Below are 19,116 nucleotides of genomic sequence, written 5' to 3'. Positions count from 1 at the left end.
TCTTTCAAGTTCCTCATAGTGATCAGCAGATATAAATCCCAAGTGAATCAAAGAATAGAGCTATGCTCCCCGGCAAGGGCGCCAGAAAATAGTCTTGATAACCCACAAGTATAGGTGATCACAACAATTTGCGAGGGTAGAGTATTCAACCCAAATTTATTGATAAACACAAGGGGAGCCAAAGAATATTCTCAAGTATTAGCAGTTGAGTTGTCAATTCAACCACACCTGGATAACTTAGTATCTACAGCAAAGTATTTAGTAGCAAAGTAGTATGGAAGTAATGGTAATAGTAGCAAAAGTAACGGTAGCAGTTTTGTAGTAATTGTAACAACAGCAGCCGTAAAGTAACTAAGCAAACAACAATTTGTGAAAAAGCTCATAGGCATTGGATCAGTGATGGATGATTATGTCAGATGTGATTCCTCATGTAATAGTTATAACCTAGGGTGACACAGAACTAGCTCCAGTTCATCAATGTAATGTAGGCATGTATTCCGTATATAGTCATATGTGCTTATGGAAAAGAACTTGCATGACATCTTTTGTCCTACCCTCCCGTGGCAGCGGGGTCCTAATGGAAACTAAGGGATATTAAGGCCTCCTTTTAAAAGAGTACCAGACCAAAGCATTAACACTTAGTGAATACATGAACTCCTGAAACTACGGTCATCACCGAGAAGTATCCCAATTATTGTGCGGGGGCTGCCAGAGCCAGGTGCGGGGGCGGCGTTGGCGTTAGATCCAAGTGAGGGGGTTCTGTAGGGCCGGATCCAGGAGGGGGCAGCTCCAGCGCGGCTGTGTAGGTCGGTCGGCGGGAGGAGGCGCGTGGGGCGGCAAGATCCAGGGAGGATGGCGGCGCTCGAGGGAGCGGATCAAGGGAGATCAGGGTGGAGATCGGGGCAGCGGGTGGGGTGGGGTTGTTTTTTTTATCTGTAATCGCTCAAGTGGGGTTTTCGAGAGTTCGGGAACCCCTCCTGGCTTCTATATAGGGCTGGATATGATCCAAATAGTTATTCTAATCCCAAGATTAGAATATACATATAATTGTGTCGCAACTACACTTGGGTGTTAGCAATATCATTTGTGTGCCGCTTTGCGAGTTTTCATTCAAAAGGGATTTTTTTTCAAACATTTTGGCCGTAGGGTGCGGCCAGAGGCGTAGGCCTTGTTGGTATTTTAATTACAAGAAATGCATATAGAGTCCGGAAATCACGAAAATTGGTGTCACCGTGGCGTGCTCTCACACCCCCATAGAAAAAGTTTGGTAAAGTTTGGCACAAGTTTTGATGCTCGCACCTTCAAAACCGGAGCATCTCACAATAAGGATCATAGTTTCGAAAAGGAGACGTGGCACTTAAGACTCCAATCATCGGTGACTTCATCGTGCTGCCTCAAAAAACAATTCACGGTAACAATCACCGATATACCCTAGGTTTGATTTTCTGGCCCATTTCAGGTCTCGTCTGCTATATTTAAGCCACATTTTGCATTTACCTTGCATTTAGTGCATATAAAATAAAAACCCTACTACAACTACATGTGGGTGTTAGCAACGAAGGTGTACACATCATTTATGTGTCACTTTGCGAGTTTTCATCCATTGTCTGAGAAGCGGGGAGAAGTTTCAAACATTTTTTGCTGTGAGGTGTGGCCACCAGCGTTGGCCTAGTTGGTATTTTAATTACATGGAATTCAGTGTTGGGGAACATAGTAATTCAAAAAATTCCTACGATCACGCAAGATCTATCTAGGAGAAGCATAGCAACGAGACATGAGAGTGTGTCCATGTACCCTCGTAGACTGAAAGCGGAAGCGTTTAGTAACGCGGTTGATGTAGTCGAACGTCTTCACAATCCAACCGATCCAAGTACCAAACGTAAGACACCTCCGTGTTCAGCACATGTTCAACACGATGACGTCCCTCAAGCTCTTGATCTAGTTGAGGACGAGGTAGCGTTCCGTTAGCACGACGGCATGGCGACGATGATGATGAAGTAACTGGTGCAGGGCTTCGCCTAAGCACTACAACGATATGACCGAGGTGTTAAATTGTTGAGGGGGCCCACCACACACAGCTAAGAGATTGTCTGTTGTGCTTTGGGGTGCCCCTCTGCCCCCGTATATAAAGGAGGGAGGGAGGAGGCCGGTGGCCAGGAGGGGCGTTGTAACATCCCAAATTTTCAATTTGGAATGTTATACATTAGATCATCATTGTGTATCATATTTTATTGCATTTTGGCTTGATCCTAGAAATTCTACGCAACTCAAGGACCCACGGAGAGAGTTGGGGACTTCGTTATTTTCATATTTGAGTTTTCTCAAATTTTGAAAAGAGGATCATTTGATTTTAATTATTTTCTCTCCGAATATTTCATATATGAAAATAAAAGAGAGGGGATAAAAATGACTTCCCCACAATAAAGAAATATTGGAGGTTAAATATTAAAACCAAATAAGAATTTTATTTGGAGTTTTATCGCTATTTTATTTGAATTAGGAAAAATATGCGTTTTTCAAAATTGCATTAGAGGCCTAAATAAATGTTCACTTTGTCTGCTATATTTTTAGAGGACGGAGAAAATTTATTTTAGGATTTTTGGAGTCCGTTTAGTATTTCTTTTAATCATTTTTCTGCGAGTCAGAATTATTTTAAAAAAAGAAACCGACTTAACGGGCTGTGGGCGACCTGGACTCCCGCTGCCCGGGGCTTTATAAGCCGCCGCCCCGACACTGCAGTGCACCAGCCCACCCGCCGCCAAAACCCTAACCCTAACCCGCGCCGCTGCCGTCGTCGTCGTCGCCGCCACGGTGCGGCGACCCCACGCCGCCGCCGCGTCGTTCCGCCGCCACCACCGGACGCCGACCCCGCCGCCCGTCGCTGCCGACCCTGCCGACCTTGTCGCCGACCCTGCTGGATGCAGCCATTGCCCGCCGGAGCCGCCGTCGTCCGATCCCGAGGTAGCTGCCGCCACCGCCGGTTTTCGCCAGAAAAACCGTTCGGTTTTTTCTAGAACCCGCGGTAATTTTTTTGATCGTTTTTTTTTCGGTTTAGTTATTTAGCGAACACCCGTTCGTACGTTCATTTTAACGAACGGTTTTCACTCGTTAGCCGCAGTCAGCGAACATTCGTTCGTTAGCCTGTTCGTCAGTTTTCTTTTTCCAGGGATTTTCCACGATTATTTTTGATCATGATTTCTGCCCTGTTTTTCGTTTTAGTTTATCTTTTCGCTCGTTTATCGGAATCAGGCAATTCAAGCACCTAGATCTTCGTCTCGAAGCCCTCTTTCTGTTTAATCAACTTGAACAAGATTTTGGTACTGTAAAATTTGACTTAAGTCCAGATTAGTAAACGAATCTTGTTTCTTTTGCAGTTTGAGTTTCGTTGCTTCGTTTGATTTGATTCTTTTTGCAAACCGGGGTTCTTAAGTTGAACTTTCTGGTTAGATCTGTTATTGGAGTTTTACCCGTGCTTCTGGTTGAGGGCTTATTGTATGCTTGTTTGTTTTTGATAGAGTACCCGGAGTGTGAAGCGTGCTACTATGAGTCTCTAGGTTTCACGGATCATCAGCAAGGCAAGTAACACTTTGATCATACTTCTTTACTACCCAGTTTTTATTGCATTAGATCAATCCTCAAACAATTGCATGGTTAGGATCTGATTAATATGTGGGGTTTGGGTAGTAGATGATGAGGTAGAACCTATTGTCCTGTTTATTATCAAACCTTTGGGAGTTACTTCTACATTGCCTATATTGCTATGCTATGCTTGTAGACGTGGTTTCGCTCGAGTGATTCATGACAGATGTGAGAGTTATTATTAATGGTTAACTTAAGGTGGCTACTTTAATACACATCTGGGTGGATTGCTTGAGGCACCCTAGAGTACCCAGTGGTTGTCAGGGCACCTGGAGAATCTAGTGTTTTCCAAGGATATCCCGGAGTACCCGTGTGATCATCCTACGGTCCGCCACCCAGGCTCAGAGGGATCATAAGATTATTCATGCTAGAAACTTCCGTGTGCGGCCACAAGCTATTATGTGCTCTATCATAGTTGAGTACGTTGCAAGAGCTCTTTCAGTGGTGGGCTAGAAGATGTAGGGGAAAGTAGGTGTAACTGTCCACCAAGAGTAAAGAGTTATTGTTTCAGAAATACTGTGTCTCAATTATCCGACCATGGATGTATTCGAGTCTTGTAGGGAAAAGTGCGCAAACCTCTGCAGAGTGTACAAACTAATCATGGTTAGCCATGTCCCCGGTTATGGACATCTTGAGTATCTAGTTCATGGATTATCATGTTGATCTCATCACTCTTAATATAATTTGATTGGGTTAATGATGATGCTTAATTGGGATTGAGTTGGAGGAACCTTCTCAATGTTTAACAACCACCATGATAGTTAAATAAAATTTATTCCTTTGTTGTAGGGAAAAATTGGCTTTATGCAAAACTATAACCGTAGAGCTTTACACCAGCCATATATGCATGTAGTGATAGCAATTATTTTGTTCATTATTCTATGTGTTACATTGCCATCATATTCCATGTGCTGACCCATTTTGGGCTGCAACGTTCATGTTGCAGACTTTTCAGATGACGAGTAAGGTGCCATAGGTCGTTGTCTTTCACTCAGTGATGCCGTTGGAGTTGATGGACTCATTTTATCTTCCAAGCCTTCCGCAGTTATCGATTGTAGATGGCCTTAAGCCATATTATTGTAATAATCCCTCCTAGGAGACATCCGATGTAATAAGTGTGTGATTGCTACTCTGTTATAATTCCTCAAGTACTGTGCGTGTCAGCATTACCAATCCAGGGATGACACTGATGCACAGAGATCAGACTGTTTGAGGTCTGGTCGCTACAAGATGGTATCAGAGCACACGCTGACTATAGGACACGACCACAAAGCTAAAGCCCTAGATCACTACTCTCTTCTCATTTCTGACTCCTCTCCCTTTTCTACTCTATAGGATGGCGGATGCAAGGAACAAGTTCCCTCAACCGGATGAAGATACACCTTTTGGACGACACTTGAAGGAAGTTACTAGATACCTGAACATAGGAATACCAAGCTTCATCGGGACCTACATCGCCACTCTACCAGAAGAGGAGCATTGGATGATTCGAGTTCAAGTTCTAGGAACGACGTTCATGCCAATCACTGAGCCCATAGAGTTTTCCTTTGATGCACCAACTTGGAGTCTAGGAAAGAGCGTGGCAGCCCAAATCTCCATGGGACGCATTGGAGAAGTTTACCACAAGTATCTCAAGGATACTATCTACCAGATTTGTGGGCGCCAAGATGAGCAATGGGAGATGATCAACACCAGGAATGATAGGTCTATTGCAGCGTTCATCCAGGAGTTAAACCAGCACATTTGTCGCCAGGAGAACCAGATGTGCGCATGCATGATAGATCTGAAGAAGGCAATGACCAGGATCACGGAGCTAGAGGAAGAACTCAAGTCTACATGCGATGGATATGAGGAGGAAATGACACTATTCGTGGAGAAGAATGACGATTTGACAAGGAAGCTAGGAGTATTCATGGGAGACCCCACGCGAGGAGAAGACGATGATTCCACTTGCCCGGAGAACTACATCATCATCGATGACACTGACTCAGACCCTGATGATAGCGATGTTGACTTTGTTGATGAAGCTGGAGCAGATATCATGGAGTCTTCCACCGATCAATTTTTGTAGTCGACCACTATATCAGTAGTAGTATTCCCACATGTATATAGTATAGCCTGAGCACTTTTGTAACGATAGTAAGACCGATTGTATGACCTTGTTTGAATTGATTGGAGTGATGTGTTTGTGTTTGTCTCATGCGCATATGGGTAGTGTTCTCCCTCTAGATCTCATTCTATTCTGTTTTCTCATCTTTTCCAAACCCATCAGATGCCTCCGAGACGCGACAATGGATTTGCTTTCCCACCGGAGCTCCCTTAGTTGATCCAGCAGCAAAATGCATTGATGCAGATACTAGTATAGAATCAGAACCAGGGGAACAACAACAACAACGACAACAACAACAACAAACCACCACCACCACCAACTGTTGATCACTTAGCCCGTTTTCTAAGGTTGAATCTGCCGGTGTTCTCCAGTAGCACCGAGCCAATAGTTACAGATGATTGGCTCTGCAAGATTGGAAGGGAGTTGACCACTTCAGGATGCGCAGTTGCGGAGAGAGTGTGTTTTGCAGCACATCAGCTTGATGGACCCGCAGCATCATGGTGGGAGAATTTCACAGCCACTTACCTCGTCGACATTGTCACATGGGACCAGTTCCATCAAGCTTTTTGCACCACCCATGTTTCAGCAGGAGCTATGGTCATGAAGAAGCGCGAGTTTCGCAACTTGCACCAAGGAGGACGCACAGTGGGCCAGTATGTGGATGATTTTAGTAAGTTAGCATGTTATGCCCTAGATGACGTTGCTACAGATGCAGCTAAGCAGGAGAAGTTTCTGGAAGGACTGAATGATGAGCTGAGGAGCATGTATTTGATGGTGGCAACCTTCAACAACTACCAGGAGTTGGTAGATAGAGCTCTCATGATTGAAGGAAGCAGCAGCAGATTGATAATCGCAAGAGGAAATATGGATAAGGGAAGTACAATTCAGGAGCTCAGCAGAGGCCCCGTTTTACCCCGAATTCGGGAGGACCCCTTCACCATAACCATGGAGGTCACAATCACAATGGAGGGAGTTCGCATAACCATAGTGGCCCCAAGAATGGGAATGGTAATGGAGGAAGCAACGGCCAGAACCGTTGCAACCCACCAACACCCACCAAGAAGGATCTAAGTCACATTACTTGTGTCAAGTGTGGGAAGAATGGACATTACACCACGGAGTGTTCTGAAGCAAAGAATGGAAATGGCAATGGAAGCTCTGGGAAGAATCCCAACCCTTTCAACAAGGGACAAGTGAACCACATTAACATGGAGGAGGTTGAAGCCCAGCCCGATGTAGTAATAGGTAAGTTTTTGGTTAAGTCATTTACTGCAATCGTTCTTTTTGATACTGGTGCATCGCATTCATACATATCAAGGGGATTTGTGGATAAGTATACGTTGCCCACGAAGGTTCTTAGAACACCTATGTTAGTAATCTCGCCAGGAGAGGAACATATGGCAAACCAAGGATGTTTTCAGATGTCATTGACCATAGGTAGGCATGTTTTCCCCTCAAACCTGATAATTCTGGAGTCGCATGGTTTGGATGTGATTTTGGGTATGGATTGGCTATCGATGCATGCAGGTAACATCGATTGCGCCAGTAAGTCGATTATGCTCACCACCCCAGAAGGAAGAAGGATTAAGTATGTATCTTGGCATGTGCTGAAGAGGACTCAAGTGAATTCCTTATCAGGAGTTGTACAGGAGGAAGTACCAGTGGTGAAGGATTTCCCTGATGTATTTCCAGAAGAGTTGCCAGGCATGCCACCGGATAAAGACATTGAGTTTTTCATTGAGCTTTTGCCAGGCACATGGCCAATATCTAAGAGACCGTATAGGATGCCCGCAAAGGATTTGGAGGAAGTTAAGAAGCAGATTAAGGAGTTACTGGATAAAGGCTATATTCGCCCAAGTTCGTCACCTTGGGGATCACTGGTGCTTCTAGGAGAAGAAGGATGGATCATTAAGGATGGTTGTTGATTACCGTGGATTGAATGAAGTAATGATCAAGGACAAGTACCCACTGTTGATGATCGATGATTTGTTTGACCAGTTGCAAGGATCTAAAGTATTTTCCAAGATCGATCTACGATTAGGATACCACCAGCTGAAGATTTGAGAGTAGGATATACCTAAGACAACATTTACCACAAGGTACAGGCTATATGAGTGTACCGTTATGTCATTCGGTCTGACTAACGCACCTGCATATTTCATGAACATGATGAACAAGGTGTTTATGGAGTTTTTGGATAAGTTCGTCGTGGTGTTCATTGATGATATTCTGGTCTACTCGAAGAATGAAGAGGAGCATAAGGAGCATTTGCGTTTGGTACTTGGGAAGCTCAGAGAACATCAGTTATATGCCAAGTTCAGCAAGTGTGAGTTTTGGTTGAAGGAAGTTTGATTCCTCGGACATGTTATATCCGAAGAAGGAATAACAATAGACCCCACCAAGGTTGTCACTGTGACAAGTTGGGAAGCACCCACGTCAGTTGGAGAGATCCAGAGTTTTCTTGGACTCGCAGGGTACTACAGGAGGTTCATTGAGACTTTCTCGAAGATTGCAAATCCCTTGACGGAGCTATTGAAGAATGACACCAAGTTCAAATGGACTAAGGAATATGAGGCCAGTTTTCAGGAATTGAAGAAACGTTTGGTTACAGCTCCAGTGTTGATTCTTCCAGATCAACGCAAGGATTATCAAGTGTACTGCGATGCTTCTCGTCGAGGACTTGGAGCAGTGCTTATGCAGGAGGGAAGAGTTGTTTCTTGTGCCTCACGACAGCTTAAACCCCATGAGTTGAATTATGCTACACACGATTTGGAGTTAGCGGTCGTAGTGCATGCGTTGAAGACATGGAGACATTTTCTCGTCGGAAACCACTGTGAGGTGTACACGGACCACAAGAGTTTGAAGTATATCTTCACGCAGAAGGAGTTGAATCTCAGGCGGAGGAGATGGTTGGAGCTCATTAAGGATTACGATATGAGATTGCATTATCATCTCGGAAAGGCTAACGTAGTAGCCGATGCGTTGAACCGCAAGAGTCATGTCAATACACTCATGACCAGAGTGTTACCCAAGGAGTTAGCAGAGGATCTTCGTGAGCTATGTTTGGAAACAGTTCCGAGAGGTTATGTAGTAGCATTGGAAATTCAGTGTACTTTGATGGGTAAGATTAGAGAAGCTCAGAAGACGGACAAGTAGATTGCCGAGATAAAGGAAAGGATGAGCAAAGGAAAGGCTAAGGGATTTCGTGAGGATGAACATGATACCTTATGGTTTGAAGATCGCGTATATATGCCTAATGACCGAGAGATCAGGAAGTTGATTCTGCAGGAGGCCCATGATTCGCCTTATTCGATTCACCCAGGAAATACCAAGATGGATTTGGATTTGAAGGACAATTTTTGGTGGACCGGAATGAAGAAGGATATTGCGGAGTATGTAGCAGTTTGTGATGTATGTCAGAGAGTGAAGGCAGAGCATCAGAAGCCAGCAGGATTGCTACAACCATTGCCGATACCCGAATGGAAGTGGGATAAGCTAGGCATGGATTTTATCATGGGATTGCCCAGGACTCGTTCAGGCTATGACTTGATATGGTTTGTAGTCGATCGGTTGACGAAGGTAGCTCATTTCATCCCAGTGAAGACCACTTACACAAGTGCTAAGTTGGCAAAGATATACATGACCAGGATCGTATGTCTGCACGGAGTTCTGAGGACCATTGTATCTGATAGAGGAACCCAGTTTACCTCAAAGTTTTGGAATCAGTTGCATGAGACTTTGGGTACCAAGCTAGAGTTTAGTACAACCTTTCATCCACAGACAGATGGACAGACCGAGAGGGTAAATCAGATTCTGGAGGACATTTTGAGAGCTTGTGCTCTAGATTATGGATCTAGTTGGGACGATAATTTACCATATGCAGAGTTCTCTAACAACAACAGTTATCAAGCCAGTTTGAAGATGGCCCCTTTCGAAGCTTTGTACGGAAGGAGGTGCAGGACACCGTTGTTGTGGGATGAAGTTGGAGACCGCCAGTTGTTTGGACCAGATTTGATTAAAGAGTCTGAAGAGAAGGTTAAGCTCATTCGCGATAAACTCAAGGTAGCCCAGTACAAGCAGAAGAGCTATGCGGATTCTAAACGCAAGGAGACGGTCTACGGAGTCGGAGACAGAGTTTATCTTCGTGTGTCCCCGCTTCGAGGAGTTAAGCAATTTGGAGTTAAAGGAAAGTTAGCACCACGTTTTGTGGGACCATACAAAGTTTTGGAACATATGGGAGAAATTGATTACAAGTTGGAATTGCCCGAAGGATTGTCAGGAGTTCATGATATGTTCCACGTTTCCCAGCTGAAGAAGTGCCACGCGGAGATGGCCGATATTCCTCTAAGAGATACAGTGCCACTGGAAGCGATCAGTTGGATAGCAATTTAACCTACAAGAAGAAACCAGTAAAGATTCTCGAGTTTGCCAGCCGAGTTACACGCTGCAAGGTTATCAAATTCTACAAAGTTCAGTGGAGCCACCATACCGAGGATGAAGCCACCTGGGAAAGAGAGGAAGACCTACGGAAAGATCACCCACACCTATTTTCTAGCCAACCCGAATTTCGAGGGCGAGATTCATCTTAAGGCGGGTAGGTTTGTAACATCCCAAATTTTCAATTTGGAATGTTATACATTAGATCGTCATTGCATATCATATTTTATTACATTTTGGCTTGATCCTAGAAATTCTACGCAACTCAAGGACCCACCAAGAGAGTTGGGGATTTCATTATTTTCATATTTGAGTTTTCTCAAATTTTTAAAAGAGGATCATTTGATTTTAATTATTTTCTCTCCGAATATTTCATATATGAAAATAAAAGAGAGGGGATAAAATGACTTCCCCAAAATGAAGAAATATTGGAGGTTAAATATTAAAACCAAATAAGAAATTAATTTCGAGTTTTATCGCTAATTTATTTGAATTAGGAAAAATATATGTTTTTCAAAATTGCATTAGAGGCCCAAATAAATGTTCACTTTGTCCGCTATATTTTTAGAGGACGAGAAAAACTTATTTCAGGATTTTTGGAGTCTGTTTAGTATTTCTTTTAATCATTTTTCTGCATGTCAGAATTATTTAAAAAAAAGAATCCGACTTAACGGGCCATGGGCGACCCGGACTCCCGCCGCCCGGGGCTTTATAAGCCGACGCCCCGACCCCGCAGCCCACCAGCCCACCCGCCGCCGACACCCTAACCCGCGCCGCCGCCGCCGGATGCCGACCCTGCCGCCCGTTGCTGCTGACTTCGCCGCCGACCCCGCCGCCGCCATTGCCCGCCGGAGCCATCGCCGTCCCGTCCCGAGGTAGCCGCCGCCGACGGTTTTTGCCGGAAAAACTGTTCGGTTTTTTCAGAACCCGCGATTATTTTTTTATCAGTTTTTTTTCCTGTTTAGTTATTTAGCGAACGCCCGTTCGTACGTTCGTTCTAACGAATGGTTTTCACTCGTTAGCCGCAGATAGCGAACGTTCGTTCGTTAGCCTGTCCGTCAGTTTTCTTTTTCCAGGGATTTTCCGCGATTATTTTTGATCGTGATTTCTGCCCTGTTTTTCATTTTAGTTTATCTTTTCGCTCGTTTATCGAAATCAGGCGATTCAAGCGCCTAGATGTTTGTCTCAAAGTCCTATTTCTCCTTAATCAACTTGAACAAGATTTTGGTACTGTAAAATTTGACTTAAGTCCAGATTAGTTAACGGATCTTATTTCTTTCAGAGTTTGAGTTTGGTTGCTTCGTTTGATTTGATTCTTTTTGCAAACCGGAGTTCTTAAGTTGAACTTTCTGGTTAGATCTCTTATTTGAGTTTTACCCGTGCTTCTACTTGATTGCTTATTGTATGCGTCTTTGTTTGCGATAGAGTACCCAGAGTGTGCACGTGCTACTATGAGTCTCTAGGTTTCACGGATCATCAGCAAGGCAAGTAACACTTTGATCATACCTCATTACTACCTAGTTTTTATTGCATTAGATCAATCCTCAAACAATTGCATGGTTAGGATCTGATTAATATGTGGGGTTTGGGAAGTAGATGATGAGGTAGAACCTATTGCCCTGTTTATTATCAAACCTTTGGGAGTTACTTCAACATTGCTTATATTTCTATGCTATGCTTGTAGACGTGGTTTCGTTCGAGTGATTCATGACAGATGTGAGAGTTATTATTAATGGTTAACTTAAGGTGGCTACTTTAATACACATCTAGGTGGATAGCTTGAGGCACCCTGGAGTACCCAGTGGTTGTCAGGGCACCTGGAGAATCTAGTGTTGTCCAAGGATATCCCGGAGTACCCGTGTGATCATCCTACGGTCCGCCACCCAGGCTCAGAGGGATCATAAGATTATTCATGCTAGAAACTTCCGTGTGCGGCCACAAGCTATTATGGGCTCTATCATAGTTGAGTACGTTGCAAGAGCTCTTTCAGTGGTGGGCTAGAAGATGTAGGGGAAAGTAGGTGTAACTGTCCACCGAGAGTAAAGAGTTATTGTTTCAGAAATACTGTGTCTCAATTATCCGACCATGGATGTATTCGAGTCTTGTAGGGAAAAGTGCACAAACCTCTGCAGAGTGTACAAACTAATCATGGTTAGCCGTGTCCCCGGTTATGGACATCTTGAGTATCTAGTTCATGGATTATCATGTTGATCTCATCACTCTTAATATAATTTGATTGGGTTAATGATGATGCTTAATTGGGATTGAGTTGTAGGAACCTTCTCAGTGTTTAACAACCACCGTGATAGTTAAATAAAATTTATTCCTTTGTTGTAGGGAAAAATTGGCTTTATGCAAAACTATAACCGTAGAGCTTTACACCAGCCATATATGCATGTAGTGATAGCAATTATTCTGTTCATTATTCTATGTGTTACATTGCCAGCATATTCCATGTGCTGACCCGTTTTGGGCTGCAACGTTCATGTTGCATACTTTTCAGACGACGAGTAAGGTGCCATAGGTCCTTGTCTTTCACTCGGTGATGCCGTTGGAGTTGATGGACTCACTTTATCTTCCAAGCCTTCTGCTGTTATCGAGTTTAGATGGCCTTAAGCCATATTATTGTAATAAGCCCTCCTTGGAGACATTCGATGTAATAAGTGTGTGATTGCTACTATGTTATAATTCCTCCAGTATTGTGCGTGTCAGCATTACCGATCCAGGGATGCCACTGATGCATAGAGATCAGACTGTTTGAGGTATGGTCTCTACAGGCGTGCGCCATAGGGGGAGTCCAACTAGGATTCCCAGTCCTAGTTGGGGTCCCCTTCCTTTTCCAAGAGGGGGAGAGCGGGAAGGAGAAGAGGGAGAAGGAAAGAGGGGGGGTGCCACCCCCTCCCTTGTCCAATTCAGACTTGCCATGGGGTGGCGCGGCCTCCCTTATGTCCCTCCTCTCCTTTCTACTAAGGCCCATGAACGCCCACTACTTCCCCCGGGGTGTTCCGCGAAATCTTCTGAAACCTTTCTGTTGTCCGAACATAGCCTCCCAATATGTGAATCTTTATGTCTCGACCATTTCAAGACTCCTCGTCATGTCTGTGATATCATCTGGGACTCTGCACAAACTCCGGTTATCAAATCACATAACTCATAATACAAATCGTCATCGAACGTTAGGCGTGCGGACCCTACGGGTTCGAGAACTATGTAGACATGATCGAGACACGTCTCCGATCAATAACCAATAGCGGAGCTTGGATGCTCATATTGGTTCCAACATATTCTTTGAAGATCTTTATCGGTCAAACCTCATAACAACATACGTTGTTCCCTTTGTCATCAATATGTTACTTTCCCGAGATTCGATCGTCGATTTCATCATACCTAGTTCAATCTCGTTACTGGCAAGTCTCTTTACTCGTTCCGTAATGCTTCATCCCGTAACTAACTCGTTAGTCACATTGCTTGCAAGGCTTATAGTGATGAGCATTACCAAGAGGGCCCAGAGATACCTCTCCGAAACACGGAGTGACAAATCCTAATCTTGATCTATGCCAACCCAACAAACACCTTTGGAGACACCTGTAGAGCATCTTTATAATCACCCAGTTACGTTGTGACATTTGATAGCACACAAGGTGTTCCTCCCACTACAGGAATCAGCTAGTTTGCCACCTGGTAAGTACAGACAACAAAGAGCGAAATACAGACGGCAAAGAGTTTGCCGTCAGTCGGCTGACGGCAAAGATAGACGGCAAATAGGATGGCGGCAAAGGCTGCTTTGCCGTCAGCTTTTAATCGGGCAGACGCCAAAGTCTTTGCCATTAGCCAAACCGTCTTTGCCGTTAAGTTGGATAAGAACAGATAGCAAAGGAATGTGCCTTTGCCGTCAGCCAAAAATGCATCTTTGCCTTCAGCCAGAAATATCACAGACGGCAAAGAACTTTTTTTATTTTAAAAAAACTAAACCAACAGACCAGTTGGAGACCCCAGATGGTCAAAGGTGTAGACAAAATCATCACATGCGTTTTTTCTTTATTCTGATATTCATTTGTTTGTGCTGCGCATTGGTAGTTTGACAACCATCTTAGTCTGACAATCATCTTATGTATGCATCATACAAGTTTCATTACAGAGAGATTACAAAGGGTGTCAAACAAAAAAAATAGATTACAAATGGTGGCTACCGCGGTACGGCTGAGCCACGCCATTGCCGTCGTGGCACGATGGTGGACGGTGCGAAAAGGAGCTGCAGGCTGTTGAGGCAGGATGCGCTGCAAGCGAGACGATAGGGGACGAGGCCGGGGCCGATGAGGGCGATGAGCCGGGGTCGACGGTGGACGGGGTAGGGGGCCAGCGGAAGCCTACGGGAGTGAAATCAACGAGGGCGGGGGCGGGGACGACGGAGGCCTGCGGGGCAATGGGGCCGGGGTCGGGCTCGACGGCGCCATGGGCGAAGGGGCCACAGGCGCAAAGGCTAGCCGCGGGGGCGCAGACGCCGGCACGCGGGGCGTAGACATTGGGGCGACAGGGCACTGACGCTGACGCGCTGGGAATCTGTGGCGAGGAGGCATGCGGCGGTGCCGAGGCACGAGGTAAAGGGGGTGAAGAGAGAAGAGGCCGACGATGCCGGAGCGCGAACGACTGTGCGCTGGGGCGATGTGGCGAGGAGGCCTGCGGCGGCGCAAGGGCCGAAGCCGGAGGAGGCAGGGGCGAACTAGCGGCGAGATGACCGGAGTGATGTCGAGGCACCGGCGCCGTGGTGGTTTGGATCGGAGCATGAGCAGCAGTTCGTGAGAGAGAGAGAGAGATGCGTATGAGAGAGGGTTCGTGCGGGGATAAGAGTTTGGGTGAGATGGGAGTCATGGGTGGGGCGGATAGGTCCATGGGGCGCATGCATCGTGGGTCAGTGGATGGGTAGGGGCGTGCGTCGGCGTCTGATGACGGGTGCGATGTGCGTCTAAGATTATGCCATGTCATCGATCCAGGTGATCTATCCGCGTGATGTGCTTTCTCCTTGCCATCTGCAAAACAAACACATACAACAAAGAGCTCACTTTGCCGTCTGCCGAAACAACACAGACGGCGAAGAATGTTTGCCGTCTGCCAAAACAAACACAGATGGCAAAGAATCTTTGCCGTCTATGTATTTTTTGCCTGACGGCAAAATATGCTCTTTGCCCTCTGTGTTTTTGTTTGCAGACGGCAAAGTTTATTTTGCCGTTAGTTTTTCTTTGTTGTCTTCTGATGACGACATACCCTTTCTTTGCCGTCTTTCCCGACAATAAACTGACGGCAAAGACGTCCCCAGACGACAAATTAGTTGTTTCCCATAGTGTCCGGTATTCGGGAGCTGCATAATCTCATAGTCAGAGAAACATGTATAAGTCATGAAGAAAGCAATAGCAATAAAACTTATCGATCAATATGCTAAGTTAATGGATGGGTCTTGTCCATCACATCATTCTCTAATGTGTGATCCTATTCATCAAATGACAACACATGTTTATGGTCAGGAAACATAACCATCTTTGGTTAACGACCTAGTACAGTAGAGGCGTACTAGGGACACTTTGTTTTGTCTATGTATTCACACATGTACTAAGTTTCTGGTTAATACCATTCTAGCATGAATAATAAACATTTATCATGATATAAGGAAATATAAATAACAACTTTATTGTTGCCTCTAGGGCATATTTCCTTCTGTCTCCCACTAGCACTAGAGTCAATAATCTAGTTCACATCGCCATGTGATTTAACACCAATAGTTCACATCTATATGTGATTAACACCCATAGTTCACATCGCCATGTGACCAACAACCAATGGGTTTACTAGAGTAAATAATCTAGTTCACATCGCTATGTGATTAACACCCAAAGAGTACTAAGGTGTGATCATGTTTTGCTTGTGAGAGAATTTTAGTCAACGGGTCTGCTAAATTCAGAGCCGTATGTATTTTGCAAATTTTCTATGTCTACAATGCTCTACATGGAGCAACTCTTGCTAGTTGCTCCCACTTTCAATATGTATCTAGATTGAGACTCAGAGTCATCTAGATTGGTGTAAAGCTTACATCAACATAACTCTTTACGACGATCTCTTTATCACCTCCATAACTGAGAAATGCTTCCTTTGTCCTCTTACGTAACTAAGGATAACTTTGACCACTATACAGTGATCCACTGCCGGATCACTATCGCACCCACTTGCCAAACTCATAGCAAGGCACACAACTGGTCCAGTACATAGCATGGCATACTTTATAGAATCTATGATTGAGGCATAGGGAATGACTTTCATTCTCTTTCTATCTTCTGCCATGGTCGGGCTTTGAGTCTTACTCAACTTTACACTTTGTAATACAGTCAACAACTCCTTCTTTGACTGATCCATTTTGAACACTTTCAAAATATTGTCAAGGTATGTACTCATTGAAAAATCTTATGAAGCGTCTTGATCTATCTCTATAGATCTTGATGCCCAATATGTAAGCAGCTTCACCGAGGTCTTTCTTTGAAAACCTCCTTTCAAACTATCCTTTATGCTTTCTAGAAAAATCTACATCATTTCTGATCAACAATATGTCATTCACATATACTTATCAGAAAGGCTGTAGTGCTCCCACTCACTTTCTTGTAAATACAGGCTTCACCACAAGTCTGTATAAAACTATATGCTTTTGATCAACTCATCAAAGCATATATTCCAACTCCAAGATGCTTGCACCAGTCCATAGATGGATCGCTGGAGCTTGCACACCTTGTTAGTACCTTTAGGATTGACAAAACATTCTGGCTGCATCATATACAAATCTTCTTTAAGAAATATCCATTTATGGAATGCAGTTTTGACATCCATTTGCTAGATTTCAAAAAATACAACAGTTGCTAACATGATTCAGACGGATATAAGCATCGCTACAGTTGAGAAAATCTCATTGTAGTCAACACCTTAAACTTGTCGAAAACCTTTTGCGACAAGTCTAGCTTTGTAGATAGTAACACTACTATCAGCGTCCGTCTTCCTCTTGAAGATCCATTTATTTTATATGGCTTGCTGATCATCAGGCAGGTCCACCAAAGTCCACACTTTGTTCTCATACATGGATCCCATCTCAGATTTCATGGCCTCAAGCCATTTCATGGAATCTAGGCTCATCATCGCTTCCTCATAGTTCGTAGGTTCATCATGGTCTAGTAACATGACTTCCAAAATAGGATTACTGTACCACTCTGGTGCAGACTGTACTCTGGTTGACCTACGAGGTTCGGTAGTAACTTGATCCGAAGTTTCATTATCATCATCATTAGCTTCTTCACTAATTGGTGTAGGAATCAAAGAAACTGATTTCTATGATGAACTACTTTCCAATTCGGGAGAAGGTACAATTACCTGATCAAGTTCTACTTTCCTCCCACTCACTTCTTTCGAGAGAAACTCCTTTTCTAGAAAGGATCCATTCTTAGCAACGAATATCTTGCCTTCGGATCTGTGATAGAAGGTGTACCCAACCATTTCTTTTTGGGTATCCCGTGAAGACACATTTCTTTGATTTGGGCTCGAGCTTATCAGGTTGAAGCTTTTTCGCATAAGCATTGTAGCTCCATACTTTTACGAAACGAAAGCTTAGGTTTGTTGCCAAACCACAGTTCATACGGTGTCGTCTCAACGGATTTTGACTCTGCCCAGTTTAACGTGAATGCATCTGTCTCTAATGCATAATCCCAAAATGATAGTAGTAAATCGGTAAGAGACATCATATATTGCACCATATCTAATAAAGTATGGTTACGACGTTTAGACACACCACTACGATGTGGTGTTCCAGGTGGCGTGAGCTGTGAAACTATTCCACATTGTTTTAAATGAAGGCCTGATAATCCCCAAGTGCAAGGAATCATCATAGCAATTTCCAAAGGTGGAAGTGATAAGCATGGAGTGTCGAACCCACAAGGAGCTAAAGGTAAGATCAATATCCCCTCAAGTCCTATCTTCCACTGATACGACTCTACGTACACTGAACGTTTGCTTCCAACTAGAAACGAGAAATAAAACTATGCTGTGTGTATGAAGATGATAGCTTTGCATGATATCTGAGAGCTAAAATATAAAAGTAGGCACTGTTATCATAAGGTTAGAATTTATTACTAAATATTATAAATGGCGAGTGTGGAATAATGATGTGTCGGTGTGCGGAATTGTCCTAGGCAATTGTTAACAAGACCGGTAATCACTATTGCAATTTCATATGAGGGAGAGGCATAAGCTAACATACTTTCTCTTCTTGGATCATATGCACTTCTGATTGGAACTCTAGCAAGCATCTGCAACTACTAAAGATCATTAAGGTAAAACCCAACCATAGCATTAACATATCAAGTCCCCTTTATCCCATAAGCAACAACCCCCTTACTCGGGTTTATGCTTCTGTCACTCAAGCAACCCATTATAAGTGAATCATGAACGTATTGCAACACCCTACAATGGGAATCCCTCATGCTTGCGCGACATGGAGGGTACAATAGGATAACACCAAAATAAAACATACAACTCATACCAATCTAGATCATCAATCAACCCAAAGACAAAGGATATCTACTCAAAACATCATAGGATGGCAACACATCATTGGATCATAATATGTGGCATAAAGCACCATGTTCAAGTAGGGATTACAACGGGGTGCGGGAGAGAGGACCGCGTAAAAGAGATGAGGATGGTGATGATGATGGTGATGTTGATGAAGACAATCACCGCGGCGATGATTCCCCTCCCGATGGCACTCTGGCACCACCGAGAGAGAGAGGAGGAGAGGTTCAACCGCTTGTGCTTCTTCCTACATGCCCCCCTTGGTTGGGGAGATGTTGCCCTCTGGTCCTTGGCCTTCATGGCGATGATGGCCACTCCGAGATCCTCCTCCA

This window comes from Triticum aestivum, chromosome 1B (genome assembly GCF_018294505.1).
Source record: "Triticum aestivum cultivar Chinese Spring chromosome 1B, IWGSC CS RefSeq v2.1, whole genome shotgun sequence".
Lineage (NCBI taxonomy): Eukaryota > Viridiplantae > Streptophyta > Magnoliopsida > Poales > Poaceae > Triticum > Triticum aestivum.
Note: the sequence above shows the minus strand (reverse complement) of the source record.